The sequence below is a fragment of the Nanorana parkeri genome, unplaced genomic scaffold (assembly GCF_000935625.1).
Source record: "Nanorana parkeri isolate BGI_ZX_2015 unplaced genomic scaffold, ASM93562v1 scaffold2025, whole genome shotgun sequence".
Classification (NCBI taxonomy): domain Eukaryota; kingdom Metazoa; phylum Chordata; class Amphibia; order Anura; family Dicroglossidae; genus Nanorana; species Nanorana parkeri.
Genome location: NW_017308293.1, coordinates 191,186 through 209,898, shown reverse-complemented (window position 1 = coordinate 209,898; position 18,713 = coordinate 191,186). Strand labels below are relative to the sequence as shown.

At 44.2% G+C, this 18,713-nt stretch overlaps 1 long non-coding RNA gene across 1 annotated transcript in view; it reads left to right on the top strand.

Annotated features, from left to right (window-relative positions):
• Positions 1-5,761, top strand: part of LOC108800439 — a 25,540-nt gene extending 19,779 nt beyond the window's left edge. Inside the window, exon 3 of the long non-coding RNA XR_001942097.1 lies at positions 5,679-5,761. This is a non-coding gene — a long non-coding RNA (uncharacterized LOC108800439). The remainder of the gene's footprint in view (positions 1-5,678) is intronic.
• The last annotated feature ends 12,952 nt before the right edge of the window (positions 5,762-18,713 follow it).

Sequence of the window (18,713 nt, the reverse complement as noted above, 5' to 3'; positions counted from 1 at the left end):
TACTTTATTTGTATTTCTTGAAAATTACGCCTTCTACCCTCCCGAGTGCGCAATTTTCCTGCACTGTTTTGTCTATCAACGCTAGGTGACTTAATGGCCTGAAAAAAAAGGTTGCAGTTCCTTCAAGCATCCTCACATCACAAAGCCCAGGTTCCACTGCTTCAAGAAACCTATTTCAGGAGACATGCTGTTCCAAGGTTGTAAGACCACAGGGAAACGGCGGTGAATCATGCTACAGCTGACTATTCTAAAACCAAGGGAGTGTCTATATTATTCTCCTCCCCTGCAGATTTTCAACTTGAGGAACAATTGGCCGTTCCGGACGGCCATTTTCTCTTCCTCGGGGGCAAGGTTCATAACTTACCGATCACTTATGCAAATGTGTATGGCCCGAACACCAAACGTCCTTTTTTCCGCAAATTGTTTGCTAAACTCAGAGATTTTACGAAAGGCATGCTTATCTTAAAAGGGGACTTCAATATGCCTCTTAAGCCCCTCTGGTAAATAATTTCTCCCGTTCTGCAGTCTTTGCCAAGTCAAAAGGTCACTGGCCTCTCTTACCTTACATGATACCTGGTGTTTCCTCCACCCTTCTATCAAAGATTTTACCTTCTACTCCCATCCACATTCTACCTATTCGTGACTTGACTTCCTCTTTCCTTCCCAACAAGACCTCCCGAATCTCACTCGAGCCACTATTAAACCTATGAACCTTTCTGATCATTCTCTAATTACTATGACTATCGCGCTTCCTTTCCACAACCCTCACTCTCGCATTTGTAAGCTTAACCCTTCCACACTAAAGGACGCTGCTTATGTATCCCAGATTGTGTTGAAACAGAGTATTTTGCACTGAATGTAGGGTCTGGCCCTTCTTTGCTTACACTCTGGAAGGCTCATAAGAGCGTTATGGGGGAAATGTATTCGCATTACAGGCACACCTCCACAAACTGAAGAAGGATCGGTGTGCCTCCTTAATTGCTCATATAGCTTCTCTTGAAGAACTTTATAAACGCTCCCTGGCAGTGACTCATCTTCCTAACCTGACCCATGCCCTCACTGAATTACTTCATCCCATTCATGAAGGCACTACGAGAGCCTTTACTATGCACAATAAGGTTTTTTATGAGCACGGGAACAAGACTGGTATGTTTCTAGCAAGGGCGCTTAAACAACAACAAGCCTCTTGTACCATCTCACAAATCACTGGCCCAGATGGTGTTAGACATGTCACGACTCTGGCGATAGCCCCTTAATTCCAATCCTATTATCAAAAACTGTACAATCTCTGTCCTGCGGGCACCTCCTCTTCTGAAGAAGCGCTTAGATCATCTGTTATTCGCACTTTTCTATCTTGGTTTGGTCCCGAATCCCTTCCACAGATGACTATTGCGGACCTGGAAACTGCTATTACTGCCCAGGAGGTTCAAACCGCTATATCACCACTTAAACCTGGTAAAAGCCCTGGTCCAGACGGAGTTACGCCTTTATTACTACAAGACTATCTCGGATACTCTGGTTCCGTGTTTTCTGTCCGCTTTTGACTCCCTGAGCTCTATGGCACAAACTTCACCCCACCTTCTTGAAATGCATATCACAGTCCTTATGAACACAGATAAAGACCCCCACCCTGTGCACAAACTATCGCCCTATTTCCCTGCTTAACGTAGACGTGAAGCTCCATGCCAAAATACTTGCCAACCATCTTCTGCCTTTCCTTCCTACTTAAATAGATGTTGACCAAGCAGGTTTTGGTCCTGCTAGAGAGTGTAGGGATAACACCAATAAAGCGATCGCCCTCCACCAATGACTTCAAAGTAAGGGTCCAGCCATTTTTTTCCTGTCCACTGATGCAGAGAAGGAGTTCGACAGAGTAGCCTGGGATTACATGTTTGCCTGTTTATGCCAGATAGGTCTTGGTCCCAACATGCTGCCTCGCATTTCCATGCTATACTCTAACCATACCGCGAGAATCCGGGTGAATGGCTCTCTGTCAAACGTCTTCACTATACAAGATGGCACAAGACAAGGCTGCCCTTTGTTACCTCTGCTTTTTGTTTTGTCTTTGGAGCCTTTTCTTCATAAGATCCGTTTGGACCTCAATATACATGGCGTCCTTACTCCATACAAAGAATTCAAACTGAGGGCTTTTGCAGAAGATCTTATTTTCTTTTTAACTCAACCGTTGATATCTCTTCCCAATCTCTTAAATGCTCTTGAAGATATTGCCTCGCTGTCATCTTTCAAGATCAACCTTTCAAAATCTTCTGCTCTTAATATCTCTCTCCCGGATGCCACAGTACATTTTTGCAGATCCCACTTTCCTTTTACCTGGAAAACGTCAACTCTTACCTATTTAGGGATTAAGCTTCTGTCTAATCTAAACAATCTCTACTCTGCAATGAGGCAAGATGGAAAGCCCCAACGGTATTGCACTCCCGCTGACTGTAAAAGTTCTTAGAGCGGTTTGAGGGTTTTATGGTGGGGAAGCTTTTCCCAAGCCAAATACAGGTAAATCTGGATCTTGGCACCATTAAAGTCCATTAAGGAAACCTCTCGTAGTTGTAAGATCGCGTTCTTATCTGAGAAGTAGTGCAGGTGGCACATTAAATCTCTAGGAGTTTCAGAAGAAAGTCCTTGTGGACATAAAGCTCAATGTACTCTGTCGAAGAGCAGAGGGAAGGTGGCCGGTTTGGCGAGGATGGAATTGAAAATTCCTCCCAGCGTGTTGGTGGGGTCCACATCTCTATTTTCCTGGTCTTCCAGTCTATACCATAGGGTGCAGTGGGTCTGTATAACTACTTGGAGCTGTGACTGTAATTAGGTGGTTGCCAGTGCATGTGAATCTAAGCGATTCTCGTGGGTCTTCAACCTTATGTAGCAGATGTATGACCTCACCACGTAGGGAAAGACTGTCCACTTAAGCTGGCCATATACCTATAGATTATCTACAGATTTTTTCTGGTCAGATGGAAAAAGTGCAACATATTCCTCCATCTACGCTAAACTGTGTGGATGGAGGAATCTCCCGCTGGGCCAAGATACAGTATCTTGCTAGTCAGCCCCGCTGGCTGTCCAAATACCTGAACAATCTGATTAAATGCAGGCATTGCTCAGGTATTTAGAGAGCCAGTGTCGCCGACTAGCAAGATACTGCAGCTTGGCCCAGTGGGAGATTCCTCCATCCACACAGTTTAGCGTAGGTCAAGGAATCCATCTGACCAGAGAAAATCTGCAGCTAATCTATAGGGGGTCCACACATGAAAAATAATTTTAAAAACACAATTTTTTTTTTTAAGTCCCCACCCTTACATTCACACATGCAAACATGTGTCAGGTGTGCATATGTGCGAAAACAACGATTGCGCCCATTATGCCGCACATGTTACATATCGCCGCGAACATTGCAGTGAGAGCAATCATGCAATCATTCTAGGGCCATCAATCACTGATAACACTAAACTGTTGAGCGTTAAAAGCTTTTACAGCGTCGCGTATGGTCAATGTTGGGTATGGTAGTTTTTTGCGGGTGCGCGCAATTTTAAAGCTTGACATGTTGGCCAGGAAGGGGGTGTAAACACCTGGTCATCAAGTGGTTAATCAACAAACAGCTGCTGATAAATTCAAGCTGGACTTTGCTAGTCCTGTGTGTGTGTCTCCAGTCAGCCATTTAGTGCAGCCTTTCACAGATATGTTAAGGTGCCCATACACTGCACGATTCTCGTACGAGAATCGCGGGAAATCCTGCCATCGTACAAGAATCGTGCAGTGTGAATGAAGGCGTGCAAACATTTCTACTGTACGGTCGCACGTCTTTTGTCTAAGGAGCATGCTAGAAAACCAGCCGAGAATCGTACGATTTTCGGCTGGTTTTTAGCATGCTCGGGAGACAAATGCCGAAGGGGCCGCTGTGCGCACTCGCACACTGCTCGTTCAGCATTGCGGTCATCGCAAGCCCACCCCTCAGGGGGGCGGGCTTGCGATGATCGCAATTACGATCTGCCTGTCCAAGATCGGCAGATCGTACGTTTTTTAAAAATTACTTTACAACCATCGCAAGAATAAGGTCTTGCGATGGTTGTAAAGTGTATGGCCACCTTTACATGGAGAATTCACTGCAACAGCCCTGCAGTGTTGCACTCTCTGGAATTGCCCTGGATACTGGACTCCACTCTTAGTGCCGTGCCGTACCATGCCATGCTTAGCTGCAGCAATGGCTTGCTTTCTCTGAAGGCTCACCACTGCATTAGGTAACTTTGTGTTAAATTTTGGAGGGGGGTTGCTCCTCAGGACCTTTGCGGCACAGCAGCAAGTTGAATCTTTGTGGGGATCAACCACCAACATTTTGTTCTGTGGCCTCCATTTTTTTTAACCTTTAGTCATTTCTCTACTTTGCATGGAGAGTGTTGACCTTCTTAGGACTAGCTGGTTACATCACAGAGGGGGTGGATTTATGCATGCTTTTCTTGCCCTTTCTACCGCAGTACTTGCCACTTGAAGCAGCTTCTCTCTTTTCCTGCTGCCTAAGGTTCTTGCTTGCTATACAAGTGCACAGGGGCACACAGTACTACTCTGTACACATTCTGCAGGACAATTGTAGCGTGCAGGTCTTGCATATGAGAGTCCTGGCTGTCGTAGACAGTAACATCCAATTGGGCCCTGGGGCCAGCACATCACTGTTTTGGTGGCGTCTCACCCTGGAGCCAACAATAACATTTTCCTTCCCTTGGATGGTTGGCAACCTTCAAGGCTGGAGGTAGATTCCTGGGCATTCACTGCAGTGTTGGCAGTTCTGTTGGACAGATATTCTGAAGTGTCATCTTGTTAGTGTCCTGCTGGACAACTCCATTGCAGTGCATATATGAACATCAAGGAGGGATCCCATAGTCTCTTGGCAATGGTCAAATTCATTCTGACCTGGGCAGAACACCATGTTCCAAGCCCCCTCTGTGGTGTACATTGCTGGCTTTGAGAACTGGAAGGCACACTTTCTCAGCCGGCTAAGCTTGGAACCCAGGGAATGTTAGTTCCACCCATAGATGTTTTAGGACCTCTATCTCTGGGGATTCCTGGGCACACAGTAAACTAAAAATATGTCTTCCACCAGTTTCAGATGCATTCTGTATACAAAGATGTCAGGTTAAGCCCATCCACACCCATTAAAAAAAACCTAGTGTGAACCTCTCATTTTGTCTGCCAAGCCTATGAAATTAAATTGTGTTATGTGTTATGCTAGATCTGAGTCGAAGCAGAAGTTAAGGGCTTTTGTATATAGCATACAACTGAGATAGGGGACTTTTCCCATGTGCAGTAAACAATTTAAAGATTGATGAAGGTGTTTACAGTCATCACTATGTGCTTCTAATTTGGTTGCATCAGTTGCCTATATTTAACCTGACAGGTTCACTTTAACAAAAGAAAAACTCTTACAGGTTGGCTTTTACTGTTACTGGGTATGTAAATTTGATGGTTCAATATCACAATAAAGTGTGGGATATTGTATCAGAATTAATAATTTTCAACCACGCACATGGGAGGAGGTAAAATTATATTTTCAGGTGACCAGAATCTAACAATATAGCGATTGAGAATAAAGATGAAGAACTAAATCCAAGTGGCATGAGCCATACATTAATTTACATACTATAACTGGAATTTATTTTCTTATTTTAATATAGTGTGGTGACTGCACTACAACATGCTATGCTAAGGGACGCTGAAAGTGATGTCTCTTCCTGCAGAATACTCTTAATACAGAGTGCAAGACTCATCCTCTTCAGCCATCCAACTGTGTGTTAGAAGTTCTGTTATCTCTGTCATTGTTGCTACTTCTGGATGCCCATACAGCTTTGGTGTAAAACCTAAATAAAAAGTGTAATTTCTTACTTACAGTGGGGTAGGTTGCAGTAAAGCATGCTTCTGTGTGATCTGTGGGCAAATTAATGTAAGCTTTAATCTTGGTAAACTTGTATTTGTTTTTCCATCTTTGCAATGGTTGTAAATAAAGAGTTCCACCAACCAGCAATGTGTTCAGTTTTTCTTAAGCAATCAATAGAAAAAACTACTTTTTGCTCACACATCCTTTATCAAATACCATATTTTGGTTAAGGACCAAAGCTGCACAACTGGATTTAAGTTCTTCAAGAGGGCAGAAATGCAGAACAGCACTGGTTCTCTCAAGAGTGAGAAAGTGCCCAGGTACAAGCCTTGTCTATCAGATAGATGACCTGAAGTAATCGCAATAGGATGTCGCTTAAAAAAATTTCCTCCGTCCATGACCAGAACAAACCAAATAGCTGACTGGCTTCTCTGGTATTCCTTTTAAAGCTTGCGGCAGGTTGTGTCTTATTTCCATGGCTGTAGCCAGCCCGGATTGCCTTGTATGCGATCCGGGCCGGTAATCAGGCATTGTAGAGGACAGCCCGCTGGGGACCTGCTGAGGACCCCCTTGAGGAGCGAGCAGCCGGCTATTACAGAGCCGCATCTGACGCGGGCGGGCTGACCGGGTGCAGATGGCAGAGATGCAGCGGCGAGGGGACGGTCAGTGACGGGCCCCCTGATGGCCGCGGGCCCTCGGTCCGTGCCCGACTGCCCGAATTGTCAGTCCGCCCCTGGCTGGAGCCACACTTTCTCTTTGCTGAAAGCACACAGGGTTTCTGTACTTGCCTTAGAATCAATTTCTTTGAGTTAATTACGGGACAGACAGAATTCAGTATTTAGAGATAATTGGGTTATACTGCCTTCTTCAAGAGAATTTGGACACTGGCAAGCAAGCTGTTGGCCAGGCAGATATTAACACTCCCCACATGCATCAGTTTTGCAGAAAAGCAGTACCTTTTTTTAAAAGTACCAACAAAACTGTTGGTTATGTGTTTAGATGAAGCACTGAGATCTTGAGGAATGCTTACGTTTTGCTTGCATAGCAGGACATTACATGTATGTATACAGGAATACAGCATAGTAGAGAGGAAAACATATATTCTAATGTATCACAGATAGAAGCATGCATATAGAAAACCTAACATAGGCTAGACTTGCACTACCGCGCCATCTGGTGCTCAAGACAGAACAGTACATCAGAATGTCAGTAATACAATCAGTGTATATTAGCATATGTTGTTGAATTTCCCCCAAAAAACTAGATACAAATCCCACAGGAGTCACATGAGGTTGTACAGGAGGAGACACCCTGTACAAGTTTTAATTTTGGACTTGAATTATAACATTTAACCCTTTCGCTGCCACCAACGTAAGGCATACGGCGGAACAAAAGTGTTCCCGGCTGGCCAGCTCAGTATGCCTTACGTCGGTGGCATTTACAGTTCTGCTATAAGCTCATGGTCGATTTAGCGGCTCACAAGCCGCTGATGACCGCTATTACTGAAAATACCGGGCGCCCCCCCCGCCGGCACCGCTGTTTACCCCAGAGATTTCACCGTATCCCCCCCAACATTAAAAAAAATAAATACAAAATTATTAAAAAATAAATAAAAAAATGTAAAACAAAATATAATGATTTTAAAAAAATAAAAAATGTGTAACAAAAAAAACTAATAAAAAAAAAAGCACAACCCCTCCCTCCCCCCACATAACACACACATGTGGTGCACACCATGCACATGCGCTGCAGTGCGTTGTTAGAACGCATCGCAGTGCATGATCTTTTTTAGTTATGTTTTTTCTTTGAAAAAAAACATTAAATAACTGTGGCAGCGCATGGCAAAGCTTTGTGACTCATTGCCATGCGTTGTGATACCTTGTGTTGCAATTAAATATACACCTGTATCATTTTATCACAACACAAACACCAAAACAATTTTTTACATAAGTCGATTATTTACAGTTTTGCATACCTTCATTTTTTTACTTTTTCACAAAAAGGCGCAATTACAAATTTGCTAATATTTGTTATTTATTAACTCAATACAGTTTTATCTTATTTTATTTTTTGTGCACGGATATTGATTTAAGTGTGTTTTAACAATTGAATTGTGTATTTTTATCGGTTTAATATTAATTTGAGAAACATTTGCGCAATTATCGCAGAGCCTACAAATTTAGTATCACCATCTTTTTGTTCTACCGGGTCTGCGCTTTCAGAAAATATATGGTTTGGGGGGTCTTTTACAAACGCTAGCAACCCAGCAGTTGAAAATCAAATCAATAGGAAAAAATTGCAAAAAATGCAAAAATGGCTTGTCCAGCTGATTTGAAAAATGTTCCGGAGGGCTTGGCAGCGAACGGGTTAAGGTCTTCCTATCCAAAATGGGATTTTGGTTTCCAAAACCTTGAAACCTTTCTGCCATTAGTACAAGGTGAGTGCAGAGATGGGCAGGTTACATAGGTTGAAAAAAAGACACCAGTCCATAGAGTTCAACCAATAGAAAGAGAACAAAACAATAGAAAAACCTCAAAAGTATTATTTAATTTGCTCCACCAGGGGGAAAAAATTGTTTCCTGATCCCCTAAGGCAATTGGATATTCCCTGGGTCAACCATACCGGCTTTGTTTTTGTTTTTTTACTTATAAAATTTTAATATCTAGTTACATTTTGCACATTTAAGAATGCATCAAGATTAAAAAAAATAACTGAGCTAGCCAGAGTTAGTTCCTGAGATAATCAAATAATATTCCGTGCTCAGGACTTCTATAATTGGGCAAAATATAAAGCTGCTATGCTCAAAGCATGATAGCTTTTAAATAGTATAAAATGGTTTTTACACAGCGCTAGATATCTACAGCTCCTTATAGTATATGAATTCCATACATGTGCAAATAATCATTCAACATAAAAAAAGAATGTTATGCACCAATGTTTAGTGTCTCAACCAATCGATTTCAATAGTGCCAGTTCAAAAGTTAAATAAAGTGCATATGTTACATAAAGTGCTATAATCTATAATACCTTCTCTGTATGACAGTCCCATTTAGTCCATCAAAATTCCAAAAAAGACATTAAAAAAAATGACTATCAAGTGCAAAAAATATATAAGAAATATATGAAAGTGATATTGTATTGCAATAATCCCAAATCCAGCCCAATATACAGGGCAAAACACCATGCTCCAAATCAACACTGTGCTTCAACAGGTGATCCTCTCCTTGTGCTGAACCGAACCCCTAAGGTAAACACTCGCCACAATTTTCTGTCAATAAAAGCTCAGTGGTCCCAAACGATCGAGTATCCGACCTCTCTAGTAATCTTTCATGGTCCCAGGGTGATCAGCACTTCAGTCTCCCCAATCATATTCCCGAATCAAGTGGTATCCCACTGATGCTGTTCCAGATTATACGAGGCAGCAGAAGGAGCACATGGTTTTATTGCTGGCTGGGTTTTAAACATGACTGTACACATTTTTTTTAATAAAGCTTTTATGATTGGCTGCACAATGAGCGATTCTATGTATCGTTCTTGATTCGGGAATATGCACCCGCCTGTCCTGTGCTGCCCCTCTACTCCCTACTGCCCCCAAGTCCAGGCCTCGGTGGCCTTGTGGGAAATCAGGCCCTGGATGCAAAGGTCAGCGGATATCCCCCACTTTAGAAAGTGTGGATGCCCCTTCATGTCTGCAGGTTTTGGAGGTTTACAAGTCTATGAGATTGCAGTTGAACTGGGCCCGTGGCTTAGGTCTGGGCTTGGCGTGCGAATTGCGTAAATGTTTATCAAACCAGTATTTTTAGGATAAAATACACTAAAATGGAATTTAGTGCACAGAAACACAATATAATACCCAATTTTGGGGTAAAATATAAAAGATGGGGTCATGTCGGGTAAATAGATACCAAACATGTTAAGCATTAAAATTGCATTCGCCCATGAAGCTGCAAAAAAATTAAATACCCCAAATTTCTTATAGGAGACACTTTAAAAGCTTTTACCAGTCATTAGTTTAGTGCTAACAGTGATTGATTGCCCTAGAATTTCCGCTCTCACTCCGACGTTTGCGGCGATATGGAACATGTGTAGCGCAATTTTGGTTTTTGCACATAGGCACCCTGGCATGTGTTTGTGTATGTATGTGCATGCACATAGGGGGCAGGGGACTTTAAAAAAAAAAATAATTATCTTATATGTTACTTTTATTTAAACAGTGACACCGGAAGTAATGTAATACACATCACTTCTGGGTCCAGTGATCGGTCGAGAGATTAGCTGAATCTCTCTCCAATCATTGCGGGGGGGGGATCCGCTGTGCCGGTCCTGTATATATATATATATAATATGTTTGAAGGCTAACTTGTTAGCCTGGATTTGTGGGAGGAGTCTGAGCCCACACAGGCTTCTTAAGCCCATCACGGAGGCTTCTTGGGACGTGAGGCGTTCAACGTGAGGTCGTGGTGGTGTTTCCTAGCTGTCGAGTCGTCATTTCCGGTCGAAGCCACGTCACGTCCGGAGCTTCGGACGCATGTCAGGTATCTCTCTGCCATCAGGCGGCTGCCCTCTGTCACACTGCGTGCTTTATTTTTCATACAGGAACGGGTACATCAGCGCAAATAGCGGAAGCTACGAACGGCGAGGCATCTGCTTCTTCACAGGCACACTGAGGTCAACAGGTACCATATATGTTTTAAAAAAGTTCGGCCAGGTTAGGTGGTAGGTAGTGTTTTTGGCACTTTTCATGGCACTTAGATTGTCCAAACTGCAAGGTCACTTGTGTTTCTGTCATGCTTGCTAATCCTCTCCATATCCCATCCTCATTTGGTTCCCAAATGTAACTTTTTTTTAATAGTAGCACATGCCCTCTTGATAACCTGCTTGACTGGTGCAACAATTAGTCATATGGATATTTTTTCACCCTGCTGCCTTGTCATGAGATGTCTATAGTCTCCCCGACTTTAGTTCTTCGCCAGCCGTCAGATACCATTCATGCACAGCAGCATGTGTACACAAGAACACCTCTACTATATGCATTATCATTCTCACTTTAAGTTCAGGATTCTTTGTGAGTAATTCTCTGGAGTCACTGAATGTGTAAACGGCTACATTCAGTTACACATCTTGTTCAATCAGCCACTGTTAAGTGAGGTTTAAAGTTGGGAAATTCGGCACAACTTCCTTTTCTAAGAATGTGGATATCGTATATTTCAACAGCTTAATCACGTCCCTATTTTCATTTGCGTTTTCAAACGACTGCATGTCTGGCACATTTTTATGTTTGGTTAACATATCATAAAAAAATAAAGGGGGAGGAGCTCCGGACACATGTCCATGTAATTCTATCTTTACATACTCTGCTTCTTTGAAGCACTTCAGGGCGTTACGCAGCCCATACCTACGTGCATTACAGTACATTACTGCACAGTAGATATCTTAATAGCTGGCGTTAGGGATGTCCCGATACCACTTTTTCAAGACCAAGTACAAGTGCTGTCCCTCATGTACTTGCCTATAAAAAATTTCCGATACTTTTTCTTAAAGGGACCTGTGACATTTTTTCTAAAACAATACAGACTAATGATTTTAGGGCAGTTTCTCACCAGGGCTGCGTGCATTGGAGGTGATAGGTTCTCTTTAAGGTGACATTATGGGTCTTTTAGACCTTTAGTGTCACATTTCCACTTCACTAAATTTACTGAATGTATCTACAGCAGGCAGTGGCGGGGAGCAATAGCCAACCTGCTATTGGATATTTTAAACTGCAATAGCCAATAGCAGGCTGGCTATTGTACCCGCCTGCTGTCAAGCAGCAAAGGAGGGAACTGAAGACAAAGTTCGACACCAGGTCCTCTCTGCTGATTGACAGCAGGCAATGGGCGGGTACAATAGCCAGCCTGCTATTGGCTATTGCAATTTAAAATATTCAATAGCAGGGTGGCTATTGTTACAAGTGTCCATTGATGAAACTGTTTGCTTTTGGTGATATATCTCAGTGTCAGCTGTCTGTGCTCCTTATGTGTTTAATAATGCCCTCACCAGATGTACACAGACGTTTTCCCCCTCAATGAAGGAAGGCAAGGTCCTTCTGTGTGTAGGCAAGATTTACAGCTTCTCTCCTCTCCTCCCCCATGAACACACAGTACGAACATTCTCTTCTTTCAATGAGAGTAAAAACGTCTGTGTACGTCGGGTGAATGCATTACACATAAGGAGCTTGGACATCTCACACTTTGTGATATATCACCAAAAGCAAACAGTTTCATCAAGTTGAAAAGGAGGAGACACGGAAGGACGGAGGAGCAGCAGCAGCTAAGGTACAGGGGGGAGAGGGGCAGCGGGGGATTTCACAGCCGTAGTCTCTTCTCCCTTCTTGTGCTGGCTACATCGGTCTGTGAAAGGGACACAGAGCTCTGCAGCCAGCACCAGCAGGGAGAAGAGACTGTCCACACAGGACACTTACCGCCCGCCACGCTGTCACACTTCCATCCGGAGAGGTCAGACGGGAGAGGGAGCCTGCATTTGATGGAGAGGTATTCCGGAGGAGGGGCTATGCGTGTCAATGGCCAAAGCTAGTTGAACATTTTTTAAAGGGCCAGTATCGGCTCTATGCATCAGGGCATTTTCAGGAGTACAAGTAGTCCTGAAAATGCCCTGCATCGGCCCCGATACCGAAGCTAGCATCGGTATCGGGACATCCCTAGCTGGCGTACATTATTGCTTAGTTATCGGAGACCTTGAGGATTTGGCATCTCTACCTGCAACTCCTGCCAGAGGTTCTGAGCATGGGAGCGCCCCGTCCATGAGAGCATGGACTATCCCCAGGCTCATTTTGGAGATTCAGAAGAGAGGCATCCCCTTTTCTGCCACAGCTAGGAAAGCGGAATTATTCAAATTACTATTTCCCCCCAGCGGCTGCTAGCGGCAGCCCGCAGCAGGCTTCATTGCAGACTTTGGTTTCTTCACTGTCTCAGATTCACTCTACGTTGAACATAATTACCACTTCGCTACATGATCTTCAACACAGAACGGAGACATTAGAAAGGCAGGCAACAATTGTTCCTGCTACAGGTGCTCAGAACATACCCAGCACTTCCTTGGGTTCCACTGGGCCTTCTAGCGCCCTGGTGTCCCTTACCTCAGGTACTGTGAACACCCTGCCCAACATTACTCCAGCTCATTTCGTTCCAGTCAATTTAAAAAAAGGAGATATTAGAAGGCAAAGATGTGAACTTTGCATCACTTCTTATAGCAGCCCATGATTTGTCCGATAACAAGGTTTTACGCTTGCGGAGGTTAAACCGGAAACTGTCCATACCTGAGTTTGTGTTAGCTTTTGGCATATACAGGGATGTCATATGTTCAGTGAGTCCTATTCGGAGGTAGGAGTTGGACGCATATCAACATTTAGTTGTCCATTTGAGTATGGTGGTCATGCATTTTATGATTATCACCAGGCATTTCCAGCTAAAGCGGCGGCTGGTCTGTCACAGTTTCAGTTCACAGCTAACTGGGGAAGAATAGATACCAAGTTGTTTTGCAGACATTTTGCAGGTCTCAAATCGCCAATATGCACCATATGTCAGTCTTCCGCACACACAGCCAACTGGTGCCCCACGCCTGCGCTATCTGACACGGCCACGACATACAAACATCCAGGGTTGCTGCTGAACCCACTCAGTACAGTCCCGGTACAATTTGATAAATTGGGCAGACCGATACAGTGTTTAGGCAAGGCTCAGATTTGCAACAACTTCAATTGCAAGTCTTGCAACTACCCGCAGTGTCGCTTGTTACAAATTTCTTCTGTCTGCTTTAGGGCTCATCCCAAAGTCAGTTGCACAGTCAGAAGTTTTCAACCTTTGTGACTAAGCCAAGTGAATGTGGAAGCTTTGGGCTCTTTTTTGCAGCCACATCCGAATCCCTCGTTAGTGTCATTTTTGATCAAGGGCTTTAGTTCAGGTTTTCATACAGGTTTAATCACACTGCCACAGTCGTCTCACGAGTGTGGTAATTTGAGATCGGCGCTGGCCCATCCGTCCACAGTCGACTCGCTGTTGCAGGTAGAGCTGGCCAAAGGTTTCATTATAGGCCCCTTTTCTGAACCCCCTTTTCCATGTGGAGAGTCAGCCCTATTGGGCTGGTGTGTGGAAAAGTTTCCTATAAATTTCGTTTGATTTACGATTTGTCAGCCCCTCATTCTGTGCATATTCCTAGTTTAAATGCATTAATTCCTTCGGATGAATTTGCCCTCAAGTACTCCTCAGTCGATCAGGCGGTGCAGTAAATCATTCAGTCAGGTAAGGATTCAAGGTTATCCAAGCAGATATTTCTGACACTTTCAAACTCCTACCCATCAAAAAGCAGAGATATGGATGGAGGGAAGCCGGTAGATGTGGTATACCTGGATTTCTCAAAGGCATTTGATACGGTACCACACTAGCGCTTACTTCACAAGCTGAGGGCTATGGGCATAGATGAGGTGGTGTGTACGTGGATAGAGAACTGGCTACGGGAACGTGTCCAGAGAGTATCTGTAAATGGCACCTTTTCGGACTGGGCTAGTGTAATGAGTGGTGTGCCTCAAGGATCTGTGCTCGGTCGGATACTGTTCAACCTATTCATTAATGACATCGGGGAGGGAATAAATAGCCATGTTTCCGTGTTTGCAGACGATACAAAAATAGGGAGGGTACTAGAAACGGATCGTGACAATTAGGGATGTCCCGATACCGATGCTAGTACCGGTATCGGGGCCGATACAGGGCATTTTCAGGAGTACTTGTACTCCTGAAAATGCCCCGATGCATAGATCAGATACCGGCCCTGTAAATTTTTTTTAACTAGCTCCGGCCATTGACCCGCATAGCCCCTCCTCCAGAATACCTCTCCACCAAACGCATGCTGCCTCTCCGCTCTGACCTCTCCGGACGGAAGTGTGACAGCATGGCGGTGGTAAGTGTTATGTGTGGACAGTCTCTTCTCCCTGCTGGTGCTGGCTAGAGAGTTCTGTGTCCCTTTCACAGACCGCTGTAGCCAGCATGAGATGGGAGAAGAGACTCAGACTATGGCTGTGAAATCCCCCGCTGCCCCCCTCCCCCCTGTACCTGAGCTGCTGCTGCTCTGTGTTCTCTCTTTTTCACCTTAGTAAAACTGTTTGCTTTTGGTAATATAAATCACAATGTGTGAGATGTCCGTGCTCCTTATGTGCAATGCAATCACCCGACCTACAAAGCATTTTTCACTTTCATTGAAAGAAAAGAATGTCCGTTCAGTGTGATCACGGGGAGAGGAGAGAAGCTGTAAATCTTCCCTTCTCACAGAACGGATCTTATCTTCTTTCATTGAGAGGGAAAACTTCTGTGTATGTCTGGTGAGGGCATTATTATTAAACACATAAGGAGCACCTAATCATTCTTGCCCTCAAGGTCCACAGTGCAGCAGCTTTTGATTACACTCCATTTCCACCCATAAGTGCAGATTTTTAAATTTATCACATAAGGAGCACATTCTTGAGGGACCGTAATATCCAGGGATACCAGTATCCCTAAGAATGAGATGATGCGTGGACCTATATGGGTTGGACTTGATGGACGTATGTCTTTATTCAACCCCAAATACTATGTAAAACAGTTGTTATGGCAATGGCATGGGGTTAAATGGAGAGAGCAGTATTATTTTGCTACTAAACTGACCTTCGGTTCTAAGAGTAGCCCATGGCTGTTCAACACGTTTGCCCAGGCCCTACATTGGGTGCTGGAGGAGCAGGCTCATTGTCAGAAAGTTTTACATTATTTGGATGACTTTCTGCTTATAGAATCTCCTGACAGAACACCAAGGGACCTCAAGGCAATTAAAGTCCCTGTGGCTTCCCACAAGGTGGAGGGTCCTCTCGAAACTATAACCTTTTTAGATATAATTCTAGATACAGGTGCCATGCAAGCTAGTTTGCCACAGGACAAGTTGACCAGGATCAGAGATGCCATGCATTCACTGGTAGTGTCCCCAGCATGTTCCCGGAAGGTTTTGCAGTCTTTACTATGCATGTTGAACTTCGCTATGCGTATCATCCCGCAGGGTAGGTCTTTTATTTCCAGACTGTTAACCTTGCTACCTACCGCTTCTGACCAGGATTCGTTAATACACATTGATGTTGCGGGGCGTGCTGATCTGGTGATGTGGGAAGAGTTCCTGCAAGAGTTTCCATGTTCATTCTCCAAGCCTCCTGTTCTTGCCCGCAAGTGGTTACGGATGCAGCAGCATGATCAGGTTTTGCAGCCATTTTTGGCCCCCACTGGTTTGCCAGCCCTTGACCAGTTGAAGTAGAGGACATTCATGCATTTTCACAAACATCCTCATTATTTTGAGATTTACCCAATAGCAGCGGCAGCTAAAGTGTGGGGCCCGTCATGGTCAGGGCATACTGTGATATTTCACACGGACAATCAAGCGACTGCACACAGGGCCGGATTTACTCTCCCTGACGCCCCAAGGCCAGGTTCCGCGGGGTTCGTTTCAATTTTTTTTACTGTTTATTTATTTTTTCGCCCCTCCCTTTTAGATTGTAAGCCCTCACGGGCAGGGCCCTCCTTACCATCTTGTCTTGAATTGTATTGTGATTGTAATGTCTTCCTTATATTGTAAAGCGCTGTGCAAACTATTGGTGCTATATAAATCCTGTATAAATAATAATAATTTTTTACAACTTTTTTATCACTTTTTTTATTATTTAATTATTTCTTCTTTTTGTTATTTTTATTTATTTAATATTTTTTTTACCAATTACATTTTTCTTAGATTTTTATTTATCTTATTTAATTTTGACTGACAGCGAAGCGACCAATAGCGGCTCAGCACAGCGTGCATTATCCAATCAGAACGCGCCCACCCCTGCTACGAACCTGGCGATGACCAGTTAGCTTGCAGCATCCGATAATCTGCCCGGCTCTCGCAGCAACAGCATAGAGAGGGCGGGGAGACGGGCCCTGCCAACCAGCTGGTGCTTTGCTGTAAGTGACGGGAAGACCTGGGCAATCCTGACGACGGGCAGAGGTCGCGGTCCAATCAGAGGCGTGCGACAGCGGCTTTTCCTGTTTCCGGTGCCAGGCTGGGTGTCAGGAAGCTGGAAGTGTAAACAGAGAGAGTCGGATGCAACATGGCGGGGATTAAAGGTACTTTGTGCTGTTGTGTCTCCTTCTCCCCGATCGAGTCCATCATCCATTCGCACTCCACTCAGTGCAGAACTCCTATAGAACATGCAGGCTGGCCCAGCACCTCACACAGAACATTGCTTTCACCCCATTATACATCACCCGGGGCTGGTCACATACATTACAGCACCCTGGGATCACACACACAGATACTGCTCAAGCCATAATGGGCCCTCAGCAGTCAGTTCTGGCAATTTATGTAGAAATTAAGGGGAAAAAAATCTAACTCTAGCCAAATGTTTTTTACTTTTGTACAGAGAGAGAAGAGTTACCATTTCTTTCAGGTTTTGCTTTTATTAGTGACCGCAATGGGGAACTTTTCTCACTTCCTGTCCCTTGTGACACCCTCACAGAAAATGTTGAAAAAAAAAAAGCAACTAAATGCAGAGGTAACTATTTATGATAATAAAGAGTAGATGCATAGTCCTATACAACCGGCCCTTTGAGGGTAACCATACTGCTGATGCGGCTCCCGATGAATTTGAGTTTGCCACCCCTGCTCTAGCAGCTGTGTGTTGTAATGCAGCTGCTGGTGTGAATGAAGCCTATATGGGGGAGCGCGCAACAGACACAGACTGAATGACTGGCTAACGGTGGGGATGAGTAAAAAATAAAAAGGATTTAAGAGTAAACATGTGCGTTTTGTTTCGTACCAAACAAAAAATTAGACACATTTTTGGACATAAAATACTAATTATACATTTATAATACTAAAACTGATGCTCCAAGACCTGAATAGAGTCCGAATATCTGAATACCACTGCCAATCAGGTCTGGACGCCTCAGCTTTAATATAGCTCCCAGACCCGTATTGCTTTATGGAGCTCCCGAATAGTATTCAGATTTTCCGAAATCCGGATCCCGAATACTGTTCGAGTCTAGCTTTGTATTAATATCTGCATGTGGTTTTCTGATGTAGTCATAACAAATAGTCGTTCGTAAAGTTATCAAAAAACTAACGAAAATTTGGAACTCGTCCGAATCCAAAACCCGATCCAAATCCCGCATTCCTGAATAATGAAATATCCGAACCAAAATGAATTTTTCTGCAGCTTACATATCTACTAATGCTAGAAGGGCCGGGCCTTCCACAGAGCCTCTAAAGGTGCCCATACACTGCACGATTCTCGTACGAGAATGGCGGGAAATCGCGCGATCTTTGGAGGATCGTGCAGTGTATGGAAGGCGTGCAACCGTTTCTGCTGTACGGTCGCACGTCTTCCGTCGAGCCAGCCGGCTAGAAAACCCGCCGGGAATCGTACGATTCTCAGCGAGTTAGTGGCCTGCTGGTTCGACAACTGCCGAACGTGCCGGTGTGCGCACGCAGCCCGTTTGCAGTCATCTTAAGCCCGCCCCTCATTGCAGTCATCGTAAGCCCGCCCCTCAGGGGGGCGGGCTTGCGATGATCGAGAGTACGATCTGCCTGTACAAGATGGGCAGATCGTACGTTTTTTTAATCACTTTACAACCATCGCAAGACTAAGGTCTTGCGATGGTTGTACAGTGTATGGCCACCTTAATGGTGAGGATGAATGCGCTTGCAGACACCTTCCAGGTTGCGGCCCTCTAGCACATCTGTACAGATACAGGAGACTAATTGCAGCACCAAGGTTCAGGATTCAAAGGCA